This window comes from Triticum dicoccoides, chromosome 3B (genome assembly GCF_002162155.2).
Source record: "Triticum dicoccoides isolate Atlit2015 ecotype Zavitan chromosome 3B, WEW_v2.0, whole genome shotgun sequence".
NCBI lineage: Eukaryota > Viridiplantae > Streptophyta > Magnoliopsida > Poales > Poaceae > Triticum > Triticum dicoccoides.
The window spans coordinates 126,149,598-126,173,580 of record NC_041385.1 but is presented as its reverse complement, the minus strand read 5'-3'; the positions used below and the strand labels follow the sequence as shown (position 1 = coordinate 126,173,580).

Genomic DNA, 23,983 nt, shown 5'->3' with positions numbered 1-23,983 from the left:
ATAAGAGTCCACCATACCTACCTTTGGATTGAGTAAGATCGTTCAAGTAAGTTGTCATCGGTGCAAGCAATAAAAATTGCTCTCTAAATATGTATGACTTATTAGTGCAGAGAAAATAAGCTTTGTACAAACTTGTTGTGGAAGTAATAAAAGTGACGGACTGCATAATAAAGGTCCACATGCAAGGGGCAATATAAAGTGACGTTCTTGTGCATTAAAATTATGTGCATCAACCCTAAATGCGCATGACAACCTCTGCTTCCCTCTGCGAAGGGCCTATCTTTTACTTTATGTTATGCTTGAGTCGAGGTGATCCTCACCTTTCCCTTTTTCATTTTATCCTTTGGCAAGCTCCTCGTGTTTGAAAGATCATGATATATATATATATATATATATATATATATATATCCAATTGGATGTAAGTTAGCATGGGATATTATTGTTGACATCACCTAAAGGTGGATATGTTGGGAGGCAACACAATAAGCCCCTATCTTTCTTAGTGTCCAGCTAAAACTCCATAACCACAAGTATTGCGTGAGTGTTAGCAATTGTAAAAGACTATATGATAGTTGAGTATGTGAACTTACTAAAAAGCTCTATTCTTGACTCTTTCTGTGTTATGATAAATTGCAATTGCTTCAATGACTGAGATTATAGTTTGTTAGCTCGCAATGAAGTTTCTGAACCATGCTTGACATTGTGATTGGATTGTTACTTGATCATGAAAAGTTTTATGAGATAAGCTACTATTATGACACATTTTGATGCTAGAAAAAGTGATTGGAATTATCATTGATCAAACTTAAGCACTTACTAGCATTCCACATCAAAAATTATCTTTTTTATCATTTACCTACTCGAGGACGAGCAGGAATTAAGCTTGGGGATGCCTGATACGTCTCCAATGTATCTATAATTTTTGATTGCTCCATGCTATTTTATCTGCTGTTTCGGGCACTATTGCGCTTTATTTTCCACTTTTATATTATTTTTGGGACTAACCTATTAACCGGAGGCCCAGCCCAGAATTGATGTTTTTAGTCTATTTCAGTGTTTCGAAGAAAAGGAATATCAAACAGAGTCCAAAAGACCTGAAACTCCATGGAACCTGTTTTTGGACCAGAAGAAGCCCATGGAGTACCGGAAGCTCACCAGGGGAGTTCCGGGCTGCCCACGAGGGTGGGGGGCGCCCCCCTGGACGCGCTCCCCTACCTCGTGGTCAACCCGGAAGTCCATCGACGTACCTCCTGCACCCATATATACTCTTGTACCCTAAAACTTCCAGAACAGAGATTAGATCAGAAGTTCCGCCGCCGCAAGCCTATGTAGCCACGAAAAACCAATCGGGGCCCTCTCCGGCACCCTGTCGGAGGGGGCCATCATCACCCGTGGCCATGGAGGAGTATCCCGGAGGGGTCTTCATCACCATGAAGGCCAAGGACCAGAAGGTGGAGGCCATGGAGGAGGAAGCACAAGGGGGAGAACCTCTCCTCCTCTCTTTCGGTGGTGCCGAAGTGCCATCGTGAGGGGAATCATCGCCACGGTGATCGTCTTCATCAACATCACCATCATCATCACCATCCTCATCTCTTTTACATGGTCCACTCTCCCGCACCCCGCTGTAATCCCTACTTGAACATGGTGCTTTATGCCACATATTATGATCCAATGATGTGTTGCCATCTTATGATGTTTTGAGTAGATATATTTTGTCTTTGGGTTGATTGATGATCTAGATTGGTATGAGTTGTATGTTTTACTTTGGTGCTGTCCTATGGTGCCCTCCGTGTCGCGCAAGCGTGAGGGATTCCCGCTGTAGGGTGTTGCAATACATTCATGATTCGCTTATAGTGGGTTGGTGAGTGACTGAAACACAAACCCGAGTAAGAGGGATTGTTGCATATGGGAATAAAGGGGACTTGATGCTTTAATGCTATGGTTGGGTTTTACCTTAATGATCTTTAATAGTTGCGGATGCTTGCTAGAGTTCCAATCATAAGTGCATATGATCCAAGTAGAGAAAGTATGTTAGCTTCTGCTTCTCCCTCATATGAAACTGCAATAGTGATTTCGGTCTTGTTAACAATTGCCTAGGACAATTCCACACACCGATCCACCATTATTCCACACTCGCTATTTATATTATTTAGTATTATATTCTAACTTTATGATAACAACACCTACTTTTATGTTTTAGCTCTCCGATACTATACAAAGTTATCCTCTCCATACCCACAACGTAGTTTTATTTCTCGTTGCTAGTTGGAAGCAAACGTTCGGTGCACGTAGAGTCGTATCAGTGGCAGATAGGGCTTGAGAGAATATTGATCTTACCTTTAGCTCCTTGTGGGTTCAACACTCCATACTTATCACTTCCATCTTTGGAAAGTGCTACGATGATTCCTTGCACTTGGGGATTATTAGTGGGCCTCGTGGCCTTGATTCTTTCACCAGTATTTTTATTAATTCCAAAAATAACTTCCGTGGAGTTTTAGGTCATTCCGGGAACTTTTATTTCTGCACAAAAATAACACCATGGCAGTTCTGCTAAAAACAACGTCAGTCCAGGTTAGTTCCATTCAAATCATGCAAGTTAGAGTTAAACAAGGGCAAAAGTGTTTGGAAAAGTATATACGACGGAGACGTATCAGTACCTCAGTAGAGAAAGCCAAAAACCAACGGCCATGATATGCAAGAGCGGGTCAGCGATCCGGTGACTCAGTGGTACAAATCATTTGTGATTTTTGCCGTATTATACGAGGGCCCGGGCTTCGACCAGCCGCGTTGCAAAGGCGCCACACTATGGATTGCCGTTCACGCAACAAGGGGCTAATACTTAGTGCCACCGATGGACTCTTATGGCTAAATTGAAGTACTAAATCCGCATAGTCTGATTGCATGGTTCACTTCACAAGACGCCTCCTACATCCGACCAAGATGTTGGATAAAGTGTGGTCATGCATTCCCGAACACCCCTGTAATATTTACGTGGGGGCAGAAGCCGACGACTGGTAAACTTTCAGATTTATAAACGACCAAAAAGGAGGATAAACTAATTATAAAGCGCAAGGATAAATATTATACATCATGAGTTCATTACATGACTCTTACAAACCCGACTCAACTATTCAAATATGATGTTCTTTGAGCACTCGCCCTCTACAATGCGGGCTCCCTCGAGGACCTCGTCGAAGTACTTCTCCGTCCGCCGCTGATCCTTGTCTTCTGGTGGCCCTGTGGTGGCAATCTCGATGGCCTTCATCTTCGCCCACTGAACCTTAACAGGGGCGAAGGCCATCCGGGCACCTTCTATGCAGGACGGCCGCTTGAGGGTCTTGATCCAAGGAAGCGCATCCACCAGCCGCTTCATGAGTCCGAAGTGGCTGTTGGGTATGGACTCCGCCGGCCACAGATGGACTATTACATCCTTCATGTCTAGTCCGGCCACCCTGTGCAACTCGCATAGCTGCTTCAGCTGGTCACTAAGGGGCACTGGAAGTTCTGGCGCAAGGTACTGCAACCAGAACAACTTCTCCATCGAGCTCCCCTCTTTGGCTCGGAAGAATGTGGCGTCATCCACAATACTCCTCGGCAGATCCACAAAGGCGCTTGGAGAACTCCAAACTTGGGTCAGCAAAATATGTCTCTTACTAGTAAATCTACTCTGCATGATAAAGGCCTTACCAACCGTAGTCTGCCTTGCCTCTTAGACCTCCTGGCGAGCGCCCTGGGCTTCAACCCGGGCTTCCTTCATGCTCTCAAGAGCTTTGGTGAGCTCAGAAGCCTGTTCCGAACTCTTCTTCTCTAAGGACTCGCACTTGGTGATGGCGTCCTTGAGCTCCTGTTCGACCTCCCCCACCCGCGCCTCATGTATTCGGCGGGTGGTTTGATCCACCTCCAACTCCTCGGCCGCTTTGTCCGCAGCCGCCTTGCTCACCTCCGCCTCCTTCTTGGCTTGGGCGAGGGCGCTCTTGAGGGACTCGACCTCGGCTGCGCCAACTGTGAGTATATTTTTAACATTTTAGTTAGTTTAAACGACTAACACACATATAACTTTCGAGTATGTTGTAATGCCGCATACCTTGGGTTTTGTTAAACCGCTTGTTGATGCGGTCGAGTTCCTCATCGGATAGCCGAAGCTTCCGATTGAGCTCGGCAATCTCTGCGGCCTGGGCAGTAGCCGCCAGCATAGAAGCCTATCCAACAACATATACGGCGCATTATATACTTGTTTTTTTATCCTTTATTCGGATTGTTCTAATCCGAACAGAGTCTCATGGGCTACTGTCCGCACATGGGTTCCACCTCACACACACACACACACACACACACACACACACACACACATATATATATATATATATATATATATATACACACACAAAAAAAGCTTGTAAAGAATATTAGATCACATACCTCGAAGCCCGTCAGTAGGCTGTTCAAGGCTTCGGTCAGTCCGATCTTCACGAACTGAACCTTTTCCATAACATCACCCATCAGGGTGCGGTGCTCCTCCATGATGGATGCACGTTGGAGTTCTTCCTGCAGAGTGTCAGCGAACTCCGGATTGATAGAGGCCGCCGATGGAGCTGCTGCTCCTCCCTCCTCTTTTGAAGGGGCGTTGAAGGGGGGTGTTGGTCCGAACCCGGAGCCGTGCTGGTCTCCGGGATGGTGTTCGGTGAGGGCCCGGATTGTTGAGGCCCACCACCCTTGGTGGTCATGGGGGCCACCGTGCCCGCTCTATGGCGTCTGAGGTGTTATCCTCATGCACCCTCGGAACGGTCTCGTCCGCTCCTCCTTGGCCAGGAGTTGGCCTTTGGGACAACACCTCGGTGTCCTCCATGGCAGGGGAGAGTAGGCGCGAGACGGTCCGTCACTCTCTGCCTCTCCAGACGCTAGAGAGTTCCCCTCCGAAGAAGAGGGAATCGGGATCTCGCATGGAGGGCTGAAAAGCAGAGAAAAGACTTGACATGATAGAGGCGGATTAAGCGATAACTGAACAGGCTCGATCTCTCCGGACACAGCTTCTGGAGGACCTTTGCGGCGGGGCCCGTCCTTGGGCCCCTTGCCCTCCTTCTTGACATTCTTCTCCGGCGCCTGATAAGGCGCCGAGACCAGCATCTCCTCCAGCAGAGGAGTTACTGGGTCTTCAGGCAGTGGAGCCGGACTCTTAATCCGCTCCGATTTCTTGGTCCAGCTCTGTTAAAAAAAGGGCTAATGAGCTTTGTATCAACCGAATATATAAACAAAATGTGTCTTCGAAAAGTCAAGCACTTACCGGAGTGTCCGGATTCTTGGCATTGAGGCCAATGCCTTCGGTCTCCATGGGCCAGCTCTTCTTCGCCTTGAAGAGCAGCTTCCACATTCCCTCATGTGTGGTGCCGAGGAAATGTTGCAAAGTCTGCGGCGCCTTTCGATCGAACTCCCGCATGGGGGCAGCTCGGCGCTGGTAGGGGAGAATGCGGCGGAAGAGCATAATTTGTATCATGTTGGTTAAACCAATGCTTTTGCTCAGCACATTGGTGATACGCATTCTGCACCTCCGTCTAAGACCCCTAGTCATGGTCGTTCGTGGTCCAGGAGACTAGCCTCATGGGGGGTCCAGATCTGAAATCCGGAATTGCCGCCCACTTAGCACGGTGCGGCTCAGTGATATAGAGCCACTCCCGTTGCCAGATCTTGATGGTCTCCATGAAGGCCCCCTTAGGCCATGTGGTGTTGGGCAGCTTGCTGATCGCAGCTCCACCATAGTCCGCGTGCTGCCCGTCGACTACCTTCGGCTTCACGTTGAAGACCTTGATCCACGGGCCAAAGTGTGGGTGGATGCGGAGGAGAGCCTCACACACGATGATGAACGCCGAGATGTGGAGGAAAGAGTTTGGGGCCAGATCGTGGAAATCTAGCCCGTAGTAGTACATGAGTCCCCGGACGAATGGTGGAGTGGAAAACCTAACCCTCTAAGGAAATGAGAAAGGAAGATGACCCGTTTGCCGGGCTCCGGAGTGGGAATGACTTGACCCTCGGGGGGGAGCCTGTGCGCGATGTTGGCGGAGAGGTATCCCGCACTCCGGAGATATTTAATCTCCTTCTCCGTGACGGAGGAGGCCTCCCACTTGCCTTTGGAGGCGGATCCGGCCATGGTCGGAGTAGGTGTGGTGGTGGTGAGAAAGATAGGGACTTTTTTGGGTGCCGAGAGCTTGGGAGATTGGAAGGCAGAGGGGACTGGAAGGCGTGGGGAGGAAAGGAGAAATCTATTGCCCTCTTATAGGCGCTAAAAATGCCTACCGCCCCACCACTTGTGCCTTGAAGCTCGCCCCTTCCCAATAAAAGCGTGCGCCACAAACGGTTGGATTATCCAAATTCTATTGATGAGCAATCATGTATTAAGTGGGCATGATCTCTGTTTTGACAGGACGGGCCAATGGGACGTGGCCTCGAAACACGGAACGCGGGATGTAAAAAAGTGGTCAAAACATTGAGGGGTCAAGTCTGACGCTTCGCCAAAAAAAGTTGTCAGTAAGAGACATTATTCTTATTTTTACATATCATGCCTTCGCGTCTAAGGGTTGTGTTCATTATGAATAGTCGGATACAATTCCTTTACAACGGAAAGATGATGTACATTGTTCGTGGAACCCGCCTTGCAATGCTGAAGACAATCTGCATGCCGAACACGTCGTCATCGAAGACTGGTTCAGGCGCTACTGTGGGAGTCCTGGACTAGGGGGTCCTCGGGCATCCGGTCTATTGGATATGGGCCAGACTGATGGTCCGTCAAGATACAATATAGAAGATTACTTCTCGTGTCCGGTAGGGACTCCCATGTGCGTGTATGGCAAGTATAAGTGTACAGATATGTTATTCCTTTTTGTAAAACCGACTTTGTACAACCCTAAGCCCCTCCGGTGTCTATATAAACTGGAGGGGTAGATCGAAGGCAGGATCAGAACATTGCTAGGCTAGCCGAGCTAGGGTTTAGCCATTACAATCTCGAGGTAGATCAACTCTTGTAATCCTCATACTCTTCGAATATAATCAAGCAGTAGAAGGGTTTTAGCTCCATTAAGAGGGCCCAAACCTGGCACTACTAGGAAAAGGGCTATAGATAGGACTGATTCTAATGGCGCACCAGACAAGTAGTGCGCCACTACTATATACTAATGGCGCACCGGTTGCTCGTGCGCCATTATGGAAGACACTAATGGCGCACCGTGCTCACAGTGCGCCACTACTATTGATTTTTTTTTCCATTTTTCCATACAAACTAATGGTGCATGGACGGCAAAGTGCGCCATTACTAGTTGGAAGTAGTAATGGCGCACGACCAATAAAGTACGCCATTAGTATATTTTTTTTACTTTTTTGCAAACCTACTAATGGCGCACTATGCCAAAGTGCGCCATTACTAGTTTAAACTAGTAATGGCGCACTTTTCCACAGTGCTCCATTAGTATACATATGTTTTTTTTTACTTTTCTGCAAAAAGTACTAATGGCGCACCACCTGTCGGTGCACCATTAGTAACCATGGTTACTAATGGCGCATTGTGTGGTGGTGCGCCATTAGTAACCTGGGACGAACAAGATATTTTGGACAGCCCACCTACCCACTCACTTTCCCCACTTCATTCTCTCCACTCATCCTCCAAGCTTGTCTCGGCTACCTCCTCCTCCTCACCTCATTTCCACCATAGATTCATCAAAATTAAGTGGTGAAATCACCTTTTTTTGATAGGTAAGTAAGGGGAAAGCTATCTTCATGATGTAGATCTTCTTTTTTTCTCCCTAGCTCGCTCCAACAACGTGCACATGCACTTTTTGTGGCCTAGCTAGATCTATGTATGTTTGTGGTGTTGCTTGTGTTTGTGGTGTTGCATATATGTTTGTATTTGCCAATATTTTGCCAGAATGTTGATTCATTTCCGTTTCGGCAAGAATTTTGGCACTGTGCATTCTTTTTGGTCCTATTTTTAGGGAAGGTCATGCCAAATTTTTTCTTGGTTCTAAAATATCGTTTTGCTCTACCCCGCAGGCGACCATGGTCCGCACGATGACCGAAGGCATCGTGAATATGTTTTTGAGCTCCGCGAAGGCCGAGATGCTTCAAAAGAATGAGACGGAGATAAGATGTCCGTGTCGAAGATGCAAGCTGAAGAGCCTTATTGTGGACCCGGATTCCGGGCAGGTGCGGGACCACCTGCTCTTGCGTGGTTTCATGGATGGCTATCGGTGGCAAGGTGATGAAGATGACTATGAAGTCGTCCATGGGGGCCGGGCAAGAAATGAGGAAGGGCAACAAGACAACCACCGCGGCGAGGGCGGGTGAGAAGACGAAGAATCTCCAGGACATGATCACGACGGTGATGATGTACACAATCATCATGTAGAAGATGTCGTACATGATGATGAGGAAGATCAAGACGAAGGGCATGATCATGAAGATGAAGATGCCGGAGCAGACGACGATGGAGGCTGGGTGCAGGACCCTCATATTCAAGAGCTGCTTCGCAAGCAGACGGATAACGCAAGAGCTGCCGCCCGAGAGAAAGCCAAGCTGGATCAACTGGAGATAGATGCGGTTACTCCATTGTATGAAGGATGCAGGTCCGAGGATACCCGCCTGAAAGTAACGCTCATGGCTCTGGAGATGAAGGTAAAACACAAAATGACCGACGCATGCTTCGACGAGAACATGTCATTCTGGCACGAACGTCTTCCCAAGGGGAACAAGTGCCTGACCAGTTTCGAGGAGGCAAAGAAAATCGTGTGTCCTTTGGATTTACCGCACGTGAAATTCCATGTGTGCATGAACAATTGCATCATTTATCGGGACGAGCACGCAGAGTCTACCATATGTCCGGTGTGCGGCGTCACTCGATACAAGAAGAGGAAGAAAGCTCCTCAAAAATCGGTGTGGTACTTTCCGATCACTCCTCGTCTGCAGCGGTATTTCACGGACAATAAGGTAGAAAAGCTCCTGCGTTGGCACGCGGATAGGGAGGATAAGAAGCGGGAATATGACGGAAATGATCCAGAGATAAATAAAAAAGACAAGATGCTGAGTCACCCTAAGGATGCGAGCCAGTGGCAAGCGTTGAACTTCGAATACCCAGAATTTGGGAAGGATCCAAGGAACATCGTGCTGGGCGCGAGCACCGATGGAGTCAATCCGTTTGGCAGCCAGAGAAGCACACATAGCACATGGCCTGTGTTTGTGTGGATGTACAACCTTTCCCCCTGGTTGTGCATGAAGAGGAAGTACATTCACATGAGTATGCTAATTGAAGGGCCGAAACAACCAGGGAACGGCATCAATCTGTACTTGGGCTGCTGAAGGAGGAGCTAGACACGCTGTGGAAAACGCCAGCCAATATGTGGGACGCCCCAGAGAAAGAATATTTCCCTATGAGAGCCGCACTGCTCACGACGGTGCACGACCATCTTGGTTACGGATATCTCACAGGGCAGGTAGTCCACGGATTTTCTGGATGCGTAAGGTGCATGGATGACACAACGTATCGCCAGCTAGATAGAGATCCAGGGTCTTCGAAAACCGTGTTCATGGGATATCGAAGGTGGCTTGGCGATGATGACCCGTGGAGGAAACGCAAGGATCAGTTCGATGGTGAAACCGAACCCCGAAAACACCCGTGTACGAGGAGCGGCGAGGAAATAGACGAGCTGTTGAAAAATTGGAAAGACTGCCCACTGCCGGGAAAGAAGCAAAAGGCGCCAGAGCCGGGAAAGAAGCGAAAGGCGCCAGAGCCGCTGCTGAAGGTATGGAAAACGAGGTCTGTTTTCTGGGACTTGCCGTACTGGAAGATCCACCGTGTGCCTCACAGCCTTGATGTCATGCATATCACGAAGAACGTGTGCGAGAGTCTGCTTGGTACCCTACTGAACATGCCAGAGAGGACCAAAGATGGTCCGAAAGAAAGGGTAGACTTGAAATCAATGGGCATCAGGCAGGAGCTTCACGCTAATGATGATGATGATGATGATGATGATGATGATGATGAGGCGAAGCAGGACACAGAAAGTCGTCGCAAAGGCAAAAAGGCCAAGAAGACCGGAAATGACTACCCTCCCGCGTGCTTCACTCTAAGTCAGGAGGAGATCGAGCAGTTTTTCACCTGCCTCCCAGGAGTAAAACTTCCTTACGGATACGCGGGGAAGATAAGCAGATACCTAGACCCAGCGAAGCAGAAGTTCAGCGGGATGAAGTCTCACGACTGTCACGTGCTGATGACACAGATACTTCCAGTTGCAATCCGTGGGATCATGGACGCGCATGTCCGTGAAACGCTATTTGGCCTATGCAACTTTTTCAACGTCATCTCTCGGAAGTCGATTGGCGTGAGGCAACTCAGAAGGCTACAGGAAGAGATCGTGGTGATACTATGCGAGCTTGAGATGTACTTCCCGCCCGCATTCTTTGACGTTATGGTGCATCTGCTGGTCCATATCGTGGAGGATATCATCCAACTCGGGCCGACGTTCCTGCAAAGCATGATGCCGTTCGAAAGGATGAATGGTGTCATCAAAGGATACGTTCGGAACATGTCACGTCCAGAGGGAAGTATAGCCAGGGGCTTTCTGACCGAAGAGTGCATCTCCTACTGCAGGAATTATCTAGGCATCGAGAACCCCGTTGGTCTGCCCGTCAACAGGCACCTCGGCAGGCTCGCTGGATGGGGTCACCGTGAGGGTCACCGCGAAATGCATGTTGACTTCGAGGGTCGACTTGCCGACTTTGAAAGAGCAAACCTAGTCGCGCTACAACACATAGACGTGGTCGATCCTTGGGTGGTAGAGCACAAAACCTTTATTGAGAAGACATACAATGACCGAGGCCAACAGAGGATGGACAGAGATATACTCAAAGAGCACAACTCATATTTCACGCGTTGGTTCAAGCATAAGCTTCTGTCGTACCCTTTACATGAGGATTCTTCCGTGGAAGAACAACTCATATTCGCCTTGTCACAGGGCGCCGAGCACAACCTGATGACCTATGAGGCATACGATATCAACGGCTACACATTCTACACCGAGGACAAGGATATGAAGAGCGATGGTTATCAGAACTCCGGGGTAACGATCGAATCCTACACCGGTAAGGACAAGGACAGATACTACGAAAGGATCGAGGAGATCTGGGAGCTGAGCTACGCTGGAGAGAAGGTGCCGATGTTCCGTGTCAGATGGGCCAAGAGCGTCCTAAAAGAAGACCGATATTTCACCACCATGGTTATACCCGAAGCCAAATCCAAGACCGCGGGCGCAAACGTCACCGCAAAAAATGAGCCATGGGTACTGGCTTCCCAAGTGGACCAATGCTTCTTCATTACCGACCCGCCAAAGCCCAGTCGTGTTGTCGTGAGGAGAGGCAAAAGGAAGATCATCGGAATGGATGGAGTAGCCAATGAGCAAGACTTCGACAAGTACGGCGACCCGAAGATCGAACATGACGACGACGATGAAGTAGCAGCACACACCACAAGAAGAAGCAGGACCACCCTACCTAAAGGACGTCCGTTCCACAGAAGAACTCCATTTGCGAAAAAGAAGGGCAAGAAGATTGTGAATAGATAGCTAGCTAAGATCGATTGTATTTAAATCGTACTCTTCATTTCTCGATTGTATTTCATGGGCACTTTTTGATATCATGAATATTTTTAAATTTCATGGACACTTTTTGAAATCAAGAGGACACTTAAATTTCATGGGCACTTTTTTGAATTATGACTGTTTTTATATAAAAATATTACGGTTATGATTTAAACAAGTTTGAACATATTTAAACACAAATAAATATAAAAAACAGCATTTAAAATGCATAAAAAATATTGGGGAGCCTGGGAATTGAACCCAGGACCTCTTGGTGTGTGTGCTGCGTGCTGACCAGTCGGGCTAGTGGGTGGGTTCTGTTGTAGATAGGGCTAGCTTGTAGATAGGGCTAGTGGGTTAGATTAAAACAAAATTCTAATGGCGCATCGTGGGCTGGTGCGCCATTAGAATAGTCGTACTTCTGGCGCACGAGTGGGTGGTGCGCCATTAGAAAGCTTCCCCCCACACTAAATCCCCAATCTCTCTAATCTCTCCCATGCCTCATCGATCTCACCCGCTGCCCCCCGTGTTCGCCGTCCCCCTCGCCGCCCCCTCGCCTCCTTCGCCGTCCCCGAGCCCAGCGCCGCCTCCCTAGTTGTCCCCGCCTGCGCCCTCGACGTGCTCGCCGTCCAACACCGCGTGGCCTGCCTAGGAGGACCGCCGCCGTCTTCCTCTTCGACTACGAGGACCCGGACGAGCTCGGACGCCCAGGAGGACCGCCACCGCTCGATGCCCTCGACCGTGCGGCCTGCCCAGGAGGAGCGCCACCGCTCGACGCCGAATTCGCGCCGCCTCGACTAGCTTCGGCTGCCCCGAGTCGCCCTCGACCTCCCAAGTGAGCACCCGAGCCGCTTCCCCCTCTCCCCCCTCTTTATTTCCTTCTGATGTGCTCTAGGGTTGGGGGTTGGAGAAATTTGGACAAGGAAAGGGGGTTGGAGAATTAAGTAGCTAGGGTTTTCCAAATGTTCAAATCTCTAAGTTTGCATTTAGATGCATTTTAGAGGATACTTGGTCCATATTCATTTGGTCCATATTCATTTGCAGTGAACATACATTTTCACTGTTCTTATAATAATTGCTTGATGTCAGATTATGCTAGGAGGATATTAGTCTAAGCCCAGTCTTGGATGCGTTGTTTGATCCTGCGGATGCCCATTTGCAGTGACCATGGTAGTAGCTGGCATTTTGTTATGATAATTTCAGTATATATCTTACTATCCTTTGCTGATCTCGTTGTATTTTCAATGCACAGGCAACTCCCCGACGAAGTCTCCTGCAGGTAATATATGTCTCATGCTTTCTAAAGAGTACTAGTATACTGACTAAACTATCCACTTGCTATGCTTAGCTGCTCTATTGTTTGAATGATGACACTTTGCCAGCTGAAACTTGCCTATCACACTGTCGCTGTATTGCTCAACTAAAAACACAAATATTTGTAGTTTTTGTCTGTCATAATGCAACTAAGCATACTAGTCTTGAGCAAGTATCATCATGTTCAGTGTATACAGTTATAACATCATGTGGGTTTTTTAAGTCTGTTTACAGCTCATGTGGATTTTAACATAATGTGGGTTGGTGAATGTGGATGATTTTTTATCCTGTGAACTTGAATGTTGCAATGCTGTTTTCTTCAGAGGCTACTGTCAAAAACTTGAGCTACTATCTTGCAAAGATGATGATCATCTTGCTAGTTTGCTGGGTTTTGTCTCCGACCATCGTGTCGTGATGAATTTGCAGGTACCCCGAGAGGCCCTTGAGTTTGCCGGAATGTTGATTAACTTCCGTTCTGGCAAATTCGGGTACTCCATATGTCCTATTTTCAGCAAAGGTCATGCTGAAATTTTAGCATGACTTTGCTAAAAATAGGAAATATGGGGTACTTGCGACTAATGCATGGACCGGGGTATCTTAGTACTTAGTTAAGTAGGATCAAATGCCCCGCCATTCTTGCTGCATTAAACCATAGGTGGCAATAGAGCCAAGTGATTAGTGCCAAGTGATTAGGCCCAACCTAGGGTGCCTCGGCTTAGGCTTTTAGGGTGCCTCGACGTCGACAAACCCTAAATGATGAAAGCTTAGGCTTTTAGGGTGCCTCGGTGTCGACAAACCCTAAATGATGAGACCATGATCTTGTTCCTTGACAATAACCAACTTTTTGACCAAACTTTTTTCCCCACTAAGAGCGAAACATGGCCCACAACGATGAGGCCGGTGGTTCGGGCGGCAAGCAATTCTGGGAGCTATCCCAGGAGATGGAGGAACAACCTCACCGCTATGAGGACGCCGCGGAAGACACCGATCCTGATTACACAACCCCTAGTGGCGTCGGGGATGACACCACTGATGGTGCCGCCGAGGATGCCACCACTGATGATGGTGGCGCACACACAGATGGTAGCCAACCGAAGAAGCAAAGGAAGGACCGGCGCCCGAATGCGCTCCGCACCCTCAAGGAGGAATTCACTCAAGTGGACTCCGACCGGAATCCAACGGAGCCCAAACATATAGTCAAGGGGTACTCGGTTAAGCTCGGGTGCATTCTCCAGAGCACCGTCTCGATCAACACCGAGAACCTTAGGCATAAGGACCGAGGGAATTTGCGCAGCCTCCTCTTCACGAAGCTGCACGAACGATACAAGTTCCCCGCCGAATTTGAAAACACACGCCTCTCAGGGAATAAAGTGAACAGTGTCGCCCTCACGAAGATGAGCACGACCCTGTCTACTTGGAGAAGCGCGGTGAAGAGAATGATTGATAAAGGTGATAGTTATGAGAAGATCAGGGCGAAATATCCTTTGATGAGCGAAGATGACTACAAGGAGTTCAAGATAAAGTGCGAGAGCAGTGCAACCACCGAATCAAGTCAGTGGGGGAAAGAAATGCGGGAGTTGAACTTAGGGGAACACAAACTCGGTCCTGGCGGTTACAGAGTGGCGGAGCCTATATGGGACAAGGAGGACGCGGAGCGTGCCAAGAAAGGCCTACCGCCCCACTTCGGGAAATACAGCAGTAACAAGCAGACCAGGAACTATGACAGGGCCCGGTACAAGGAGGACCCGATAACAAAGGAGCTTACCACGGATCCGAAGACCAGGGCGCTTGAGCTTGTTCCGGTAAGTAGTACACCCCCGCGTAATTAGCTCCATATGGTTGCACTCTAACTAATCCCCAATATTTCTAAATGGTTCACGTTCCTTTCGTAGGAAACTGAAAGCAGTAGCGCGGGGTCATCTCAGAGCTCCCCTTTCGACAGCCCTTTAAATAGGGCGTTGAACATAATGAAAAGCAAGGATAAGCTCACTAAGACGACGTCAGCTGGTCGTGTGGCCGGCAAAGGCTTGTCCACAAAATGGGGGTCATACTATACCGCTGGTGTGCGGAAGGAGAAAAAGGCCAGCTCGGAAAGCCAGACGCGCGAGGTTGAAGCACTCAAGGCACAAGTGGCGAGGATTCCGGAGCTTGTCCAAGAGAAAGTGGAACAACACTGGGAACGAAGCTCAACGCCATGGTGCCTACGTTGATTCATGGGCTGACGACGTGGATTGCGGGCGGCCAACAGGGGCCTCCCCCGGTTCCCAGCTTCACGTCCAGCAACTCGCACAACGCGCAGGCGGCGCCATTGGTGTCTCCGGTGGCGCCATTGGTGTCTCCGGCGGCGGCGCCATTGGTGTCTCCGGCGGAGGCGGTATTCGTGTCTCCGGCGCTGTCAAGGGCATTGGAGCTTAATGCATCCGGGTGTACGCTGGCTGGCACCTCGCCAGCAAGCTCCCCCTCCGTCAGTTGCATGCCCGCCGTTGGTGGTGCCTCGACATTAGCCGAGCTCGACGGCATCATGGTAACTAAGCCTCTCGGCCGATGACTTCATCTCCTTGCCTTTGACTGGGCATCCCTGACGCCCTGTACATGTTTTCGCAGGGCACCGCCGACATTCCTTGCACTCTTCTGCACTTCGTGGGAACCGAGTTGGGCGATGTCGCCAAGGGCAGAATTGTTCAACCGGGCAACCGCATGTTCCACGGTAATCCGATGCCACCCACAGTGTATAGGGTTGAAGTGGTTCGGGTGCTGCTAGGCCGCGACGAGCTGTTACCTCCGGTTCGACCCGCTGGGGCCGACGAAGAAGATGAGATGACCCTCAGCGTCTGCGTAAACTGGCCACTACTTTGGCCGAAGAGCCAGATTCGTTTGGGGGCGGGGGACACCACCCCATAGACAAGACTGCCAGTCGTGCCGGCACCAAGCCATGGCAAGAATGCCGCAATGCTACCGGACCTGCCGGACATCCCTATGTCGGACATCCCTATGGCACAGGATCCGGACAGCCCTATGGCACAGGATCCGGACAACGACGACAACAACGACGGTACATTTACCAAAGTCGATAAGTACTTTGCCGAACATGGGTACGCTGACGAGTTCTGCGGGCCTCTTTCTCAAGAACCCAACCAAGACGACCGCAATCTAGCTGGTACGGCGGAGAAATCCAATTGCAATAGGCGTCGTCTGCCGTTCAGTTCTCAGGAGACGCCTCCAGCTCCCGCCTCCACCGAGCCTCAGATAGCTGAGGTGCGAAACATTATCAGCCCCAACACGCTCAAGAAAGCGGTCTGTGAGCAGAACTCGGTCCCATTACAGGAGATCAAGAAGAAGGGACAGAAACGAAAGACTAACAAGGGCGCCGGTGCGAGCCAGCCGGCACCGAGTTCGATCCGTGCTCAGGATGGGCCACCTTCACCAAAGGATATCTCGAGGAGGGTGCATGTGGCGGGTAGGGCGATGCTACCGCCAAATATGCTAAATGTTGCAACCGGTGCTATGCGGAGTCTGCACGACAGTGTTCTTTCTTTGGAGAAGCGGCGTCTGAGAGAGAATGATGTGGCATACCCGGTTTTCGTGGCCAAGGTGCCAGAGGGCAAGGGCTTTGCGGATGGCGACATCAGGCGTACGATCATCCTGCGGTTTGATGACATCTTTTCTATGTTCAACCTTCATCTGCTGCACTACACCTTTGTTCGGCTGTTTTCGCTAAGTATGGAGATGCGGAACATTAGAGACAAGACCCCGGACATCGTGATAGTCGACCCCTTCTACATGCGTGCCAAGCACTTGAACAATGCTGGGGACCGCCAAGTTGCGAGTTCACACCTCGAAGGCGTCATTCTGGCAAACCCAGATAAGGATAACTTCCTTGTGGCTTACTTTCCCGAGTAAGTCATCCCTTAACAGCCCCGTAACATATGATTTCTTAGATTTTGATTGTTCTTTTTTTCTAACATTCCGTGTTCTGTGCAGTGACACACATTGCACACTCATCCTCTTAAGCCCGAAATATTCCATGTCCACGTATTTCGACCCGAACCGTAACTCCAAGATAGACTACACAAATGTCAAGAAAGTTCTTGATGATGTTCTCCCCGGCTACGCCAAATCTGGAGGCACCTTCACCAGGGCAGTTCATAAGTACGGCAAGAACATGTTCTCACACAATACGAAGTTCTGCTGTGTCAAGCAGCCGCCTGGCAGTCAGAAGGATGCCTACTACGCCCTCCATCACATGCGGGCGATCGTAAGGGACCATCATCAACTTCTGCTACCAGATAATCTCAAAGATTGGGCCGTGAGCTTGTCGGCAGTCCAGGACGCGGACCTCAGACAAGAATTCTTTCGCATCCAGTCGGAGTTTGCGGACATCATCCATCAAGATGTCCTTCATACTTCGGGGCAGTTCTTTGTCAGAATCAACCGTCCAACAGTGAGATAGATGAAACGCTACAAATGCAGGGTGACAACAACCATGATTTCATGACCATCACGACAGACGGCGACTTCATCCACGCTCCTGTCCGATGAGTCGAGTCGAAAGTAGTGATGTGTACTTCTGAAACATTGATTAGCTCATGTTGTAATTAAACTTTAATGAATTCGTATGTCTCTTTGGTTTGGACAGTCGTTCAACTTAGATGTAATCGATGCTATTTATTAGTAGGACCATGAATCGTGCTATTAATGTCTTGCTTTTCTCTTTCGATCCTTTTGTTGCATACTTACATATTGCTTATGTATTATCTGTTGTTTGGCTTGTGCATAGAGATGCCGTCGTATGTCGTGTACAAGGGTAAGGTTCCCGGAGTCTACGACGACTGGGAGGAGTGTCGGAGACAGGTTCACCATTTCAGCGGTAACAGTTACAAAGGGTACACCACTAGGGCGGAGGCCGAATCTAGATATGCCTGCTATCTAGCGGGAGAGAGGAGGGAGCGTTGGAGGAACCGGATGAGGACCAGTTTGATCGCGATGATGCTCATCGTGATGACCACAACTCTCTTTTATGTGATGGTAGTTTAGATGATCGATATCGACTTGTAATGTGAAGACAAACTCCATACTCGCGGTCTTGAGACTTGTAATGTTTTATCTTTGTTCGGTCTTTTGAATTCGGAGACTAATATGATGAATTGTATTCGGAGACTAATCTTCTATTGTATTCGATGAATCTAATGTTGCTGTGTGCTGCTATCTATATTCTGTCCAATAATATATTTTGTAACCTGTGCAAAAATCAGAAAAGCAAAAAAAAAATTCATACTAATGGCGCATCAAGGCAGAGTGCGCTATTAGTATGCCCAAGGATACTAATGGCGCATCGTGGCAGAGTGCGCCATTAGTGTGACAAAGCACATGGTTACATATGGCCCCCCGGGAGGCATACTAATGGCGCATGGTGTTACATACTAATGGCGCACTGACAGGTGCGCCATTAGTATACCAGATACTAATGGCGCACTAGTGGTGCGCCATTAGTAAAAAATTCTAATGGCGTGCTAGTAATGGCGCACCGGTAGTGCGCCATTAATAGGAAAAACCGGTGCGCCATTAGTAGGCCTTTTCCTAGTAGTGTGGGTAAACACTGTGTCCTTTGTTCATAGTTAGCATCGGTCTTTAGACATACAACTTGCCCCCCCCCTACCCGAGATCAGCCTGTTTTGACACCGACAGTGTAGATGTCCCTTAGTGCGCGCTTGCACTCCCATTTGGGTATGTGAGTGACGTAGATCATGTTCACTATTTTTACTTTGGGTGAAACTGCTTCTGACCCCCATTGTTCGGCCGACGGGGCTCATCGTTGTCCTCACTTGGAGGTCCCCTTCCCCTTATGTTCGGTATTTAACTTACCGGCCTGTTTAAAGATCCAGCAATTTTTATTGGTGTGGTTAGCAGGCTTGTCGGGGGTACCATGAATCTGACAGGGCCTCTCGAGGATTTTGTCCAAGTTGGATGGACCGTCCCTGTTGCCTTTGAAAGGTTTCTTCCGCTGACCAGATTTGGAACCACTGAATCCGACATTGACTGTCATGTCTTTGGCGTCATTGTTGTTATTCTAATGTTTGTTTTTATTGCGGCGTTGCCGGCCATTGCCGTCCCTGGCCTCAGAGGTGCCAGGATCGCTGGAACTGTTGCTTCTACGAGCTAGCCAGCTATCTCCGACTGCGCAGAAGCGGGTCATAAGTGTTGTCAGGGCTGCCATGGTTTTCGGCTTTTCCTGCCCGAGGTGTCGGGCAAGCCATTCATCATGGATGTTGTGTTTAAAGGACGCTAAGGCTTTGGCGTCTAGACAATCCATGATTTGGTTCTTATTAATGAGGAACTGATTCCAAAGTTTGCGGGTTGACTCTCTAGGTTGCTGGATTATGTGACTTAGGTCGTCGGCATCCAGAGGCCAAAAATAGGTGCCCTGAAAGTTGTCTAGAAAAGCATCTTCTAAATGTTTCCAGCTCCCTATGGAGCTCTCTGGGAGGCTGTTCAACCAGTATCGTGTTGGTCCCTTCAATTTCAAGGGGAGGTATTTGATGGTGTGGATGTCATCTCGACAAGCCATGTGAATGTGGAGAAGAAAATCCTCAACCCAGATGGCAGGGTATGTTGTTCCATCGTACTGTTCGATGTTTACGGGTTTAAAACCTTTCGAAAATTGGTGCTGCATTACTTCATCGGTAAAGCACATAGGGTGTGCGGCACCTCTACACATGGCTACATCGCGACGCAGTTCGGATGACATATGTGTTTGGTGCTGACCTCGAACTTGATGATGTTTATCGTGCCAGGTTTGGTGGCCGTCATCTCGTGCCGGGGCATGTCCTCTGGATCCATAGATTGATCTGGTCTGACCGACTTTATTGGCCAGGTCCTGACATAGGTCGTAAGTGTAGTCCGGTGCCGCTGTCTCCTTGCCTTTGCGGCGAAGTGGCGCGGGCTAGTGTTCAGCGTGGTGGGCCGTTTTGTCCTGTTCAGCTTGAAGCTGCTGCTGTTTCTTTTTGAGGCTCTGTGAAGTGGCAATGAGTTATCACTTGAAGCGTTCTTGTTCGAGGGATTCCTCTGGGATGATGAAATCTTCGTCACCGAGGCTCACATCCTCTTCGGAGGCAGGTAAGTACTTGTTGTCCTCTGAGTCCTCGTGATCAGCATGCTCGGGGTTGTACTGACCCTCCTTCCTCTCGTCCTGTTCAGACGTGGGCTCGACGGGGTGGTCTTCGGCATTGTCCGAGGTTTAATTGTCTCCGGTGCCGGCAGTGCTATCCTTTGCCCGACGCGATCGTGAGCGGCACCGCTGACGCTGGTGCTTTGGTGGTTCGTCGATGGGCTTGTCCTTGCCTGGATCTTGAATGCCATCGTCGTCCTTTTCCTCAGGAGTGTCCACCATGTATACATCGTAGGTAGAAGTGGCCGTCCAACGCCTTGTAGTAGGAGGGTTTTGGCTTCGCTCTGCGTCGACATCATCGTCCATGTCGTCGATGTCTTCGGAGGCGTAGTCTAGCATGTCGGTTAAATCCTTGACAGTGGATATTAAGTGGGTGATGGGTGGGGTGTAAAATTCCCCGACCTCAGCCCCCAGCCTGTGCTGGGTGTAGTTTGGAGACAAAATTTCCGCAATGGCGAGAGATTGCATTAAGCCCAGCGCTTCGTCTAAAAGCGAAAGCTGGATGGGAGTCTGCGGATCTACGAGGCCGGACCCTTGATCGAGTCCGGGGGCGCAGACCTCAACCATTCGGAGTTATCTTCCAGAGACGAGTCCGGCTCTCCGGTGACTGGGAGAATTTCATTTGACTCTGATGGCGCGATCGCGTCTGGGTCTCCGGCTGAGAGTTCCCTGATAAAAGAGAGTTCGGAAGGAATGATCCTCTAGTCGTCGGAAAACGCGATCTGTGCCGGATCTAAGGCCGAGGTAGTTGTGAGCATTGGCCCCTGGATCGGATATGATATCGGATCTGAAGGGCCCGCTTTATGAGGGTGGGGAGTAGCATTCGAGGCCGCGGACCCCTAGAAGATCAGATCGCCTCGGATATCCGCGACATAGTTCAAGTTCCCAAACCTGATCTGGTGACCAGGGGCGGAGCTGTCGACCTGCTTGAGGCGGTCGGTCTAGTCGGCTTGTAGCACGAAGCCGCCGAACACAAAGACCTGTCCAGGGAGAAAAGTCTCCCTGGACATAGTATCATTGTTAATGAAGAGGCACGCCATCAATCCTTTTGCTGACAACACAACTGAGCTCTCAATGAGAGCACCAATGTCGGTGTCAAAACCGGCAGATCTCGGGTAGGGGGTCCCATGCTGTGTGTCTAAGGATCGATGGTTACAAAGGACAAAGGGACACAATGTTTACCCAGGTTCGGGCCCTCTTAAAGGAGGTAAAACCCTACGTCCTGCTTGATTGTATTCGATGAGTATAGGGGTTACAAGAGTTGATCTACCTCGAGATCGTAATGGCTAAACCCTAGCTTGTCTAGCCTATGAACATGATGATCCTGCCTCCGGTCTAAACCCTCTGATTTATATAGATACTGGAGGGGCCTAGGGTTGTATAGATTCGGTGTACAGTGAAAGGAAACAGTATATCCGAACACCTAATCTTACCATTCACGCATACAGGAGTCCCAACCAGACACGGGAGGTGGTCTTCTTCCTTCATCTTTACGGCCCATTAGTCTGGGCCATATCGAATAGCTCGGACGCCAGAGGACCCCTTAGTCCAGGACTCCCTCAAGGGCTTCTCCCTTTCGCTTTCCCGGGGCTCGTCGTCTCCGGAGCGGGTGGCGGGGCCGACTTGCGATGTGCTGAAGAAGAGTAGCATGGGACAGTAGTTGTGGCCGTGGAAGGAAGACGTTTACGCACACACGTCGGAGCATCGGTGCTGCTACGTCAGAGCAAGGCGAAGGGCAACGATGTGCGCCCGTGCGTGAGCAAGCTGCCTCGGCTGCTGCAGCCGGTACCACTGCTGGCCCCGGCCCGGTTGCACTCGGCAATGAGCACGAGGACGCGATCACGGAGGTAGGGGCACACACGCTGAGCGCGTTCCCTTATGGGTGGATCTTGCACCTCATCGGTCCTCCCGTCCTCTATTCGGATCACTAGATGCGCATCTTCGGCGAGGGGTGTTTGCGCTCATGGAGGCAGTTCGCGAGCGGAGCACGAGGAGGATCCGTGGAGCGTGCGGTGGTTTCGGTGGGTTTGGATTGTTGGAGCGTGCACTGCAGCTTGGATTTATTTGGGATGGAGGTGGAGATGGGAAGGGCCTGAGGAAGAGGACAGAGGTATATTTAGAGAATATTTCTTTTTACGGGTTGATTATATGGGATTTGTTCGGCTGTAGCTAAAATTGGTCCTTAAAAACACGTGTTTCTTAGCCCTTATAATGACTTTAAAACTCTGCGTGATAAGAGGTCTGTTAGAGATGCTCTAAGTAGGTACTACCGCCATTCTAGAATATAAGAAATATAAGGCATCTCGGTAGATTTGTTTAACCTACCAAAATGTCTTAGATTTTGAAATGGATATAGTAGGTAGTTTAATTATTTGTGTATCACTACATTTCCCGAGGCATCACATTGTTGTTAAGTCTTAGTCGACTGAGACTTAGTTATGTCTCAATCGATGCTATATTCATAGGATCTCGCATGGAATTTATGTTAAATCTCAGTCGCCTAACATCTAGCCACACCCTCATGATGATTGGTCTCAAAGCAACATTTACTAGTTCACTAATCTCGCAAAAAAATACATTTTTTGGTTCATTAGTTCTGAATAGAAGTCCTTTGCCCCTAAAAAAATCTATGTATGTTTTTTTTCAAAAGGATCTATGGCTATCCCAGAAAAAATATTTCTCTGCTGCCCCAAATGACATGTGGGGCCCAAAGCTACCGCGAACCAATTCCGAAGGTGGAACATCTAGAACTTTCTCCGTCGATGCCCGAAGGACTCCCCACTGCTCCGCGCTCATTCCACCACCTTTCAGAAGTTTCCATCACCTTCCAGACTCTCCGTGTCCGGCGACCTACATAAACTCCCTCCTCCTCCTCGCCATTGCATCCCCATCAAAGCATTCCATAAAATTCAACAAGCTATCCAACGCAAGTCCAACCCGAGGAGATCTATGGAGCTCAAGATCAGCGAGCGAGAATGGCGAGAATGGTGTTTGGCTTGGAGAACCCGATGATGACGGCGCTGCAGCACCTACTGGACATCGCAGACGACGAGGCTGGTGGAGCCGGTGCAGCCGGCAGCAAGAAGCCGGGCCCGACGCACGTGCCATGGAGGCCACCCCGACCGACGTGAAGGAGCTATCAGGCGCGTATGTGTTCCTGGTCGGCATGCTAGGGTTCGGATCCGGCGACATCAAGGTGCAGGTGGAGGACGAGCGAGTGCTGGTGATTAACGGTGAGCGGCGCAGGGAGGAGAAAGAGGACGCTAAATGCATGCGGGTGGAGCGCTGCATGGGCAAGATGATGCGCAAGTTCGTGCTGCCAGAGAACACCGACATGGAGAAGATCTCTGTCACATGCCGCGGCGGCATGCTTACCATGACCGTCGAGAAGCTGCCGCCGTCTGGGCCCAAGAAGCCCAAGACTATCCAGGTCCAGGTCGCCTGAGATGCCTGGTGTGCATGCCCGAGTCCAGATATTCACCCTAACAATACACCAGTATGAATCGCACACGCAACTCTAATACGAATCGTGTTTGATGTCTCCGCCATCACAAACACTCTGTATCATTTTTTACGATTTTCTTACACCACCGTTTGCAATTAATGCACCGCACACGGTTTCGTCGAAGTGTCTCTGATTGTACTGTCGCGTTAGGACCATCCGACACTAGTGAATAAAGGTAAATTTTCCATGGCAAATTAGAAATGTAAAATTTGCCATGACAAAGAAAATTAAAATTTTCCATGGGAATGAAGATAATTAAAGTTAAAATAACTATACTTGTTATGGTTTATAAGACACAAATGTTTCTAAAAATTTCCATGTGAATGATCTGGAAAAAAATGCAAAATTACCATGATGTCAAAAAATTGCCATGACGTTCAGAGTGTT

At 49.3% G+C, this 23,983-nt stretch overlaps 1 pseudogene; it reads left to right on the top strand.

The window, feature by feature from the left end:
- The first annotated feature begins 23,066 nt into the window (after positions 1-23,066).
- LOC119280960 lies at positions 23,067-23,536 on the top strand (annotated as a pseudogene).
- Positions 23,537-23,983: the final 447 nt, after the last annotated feature.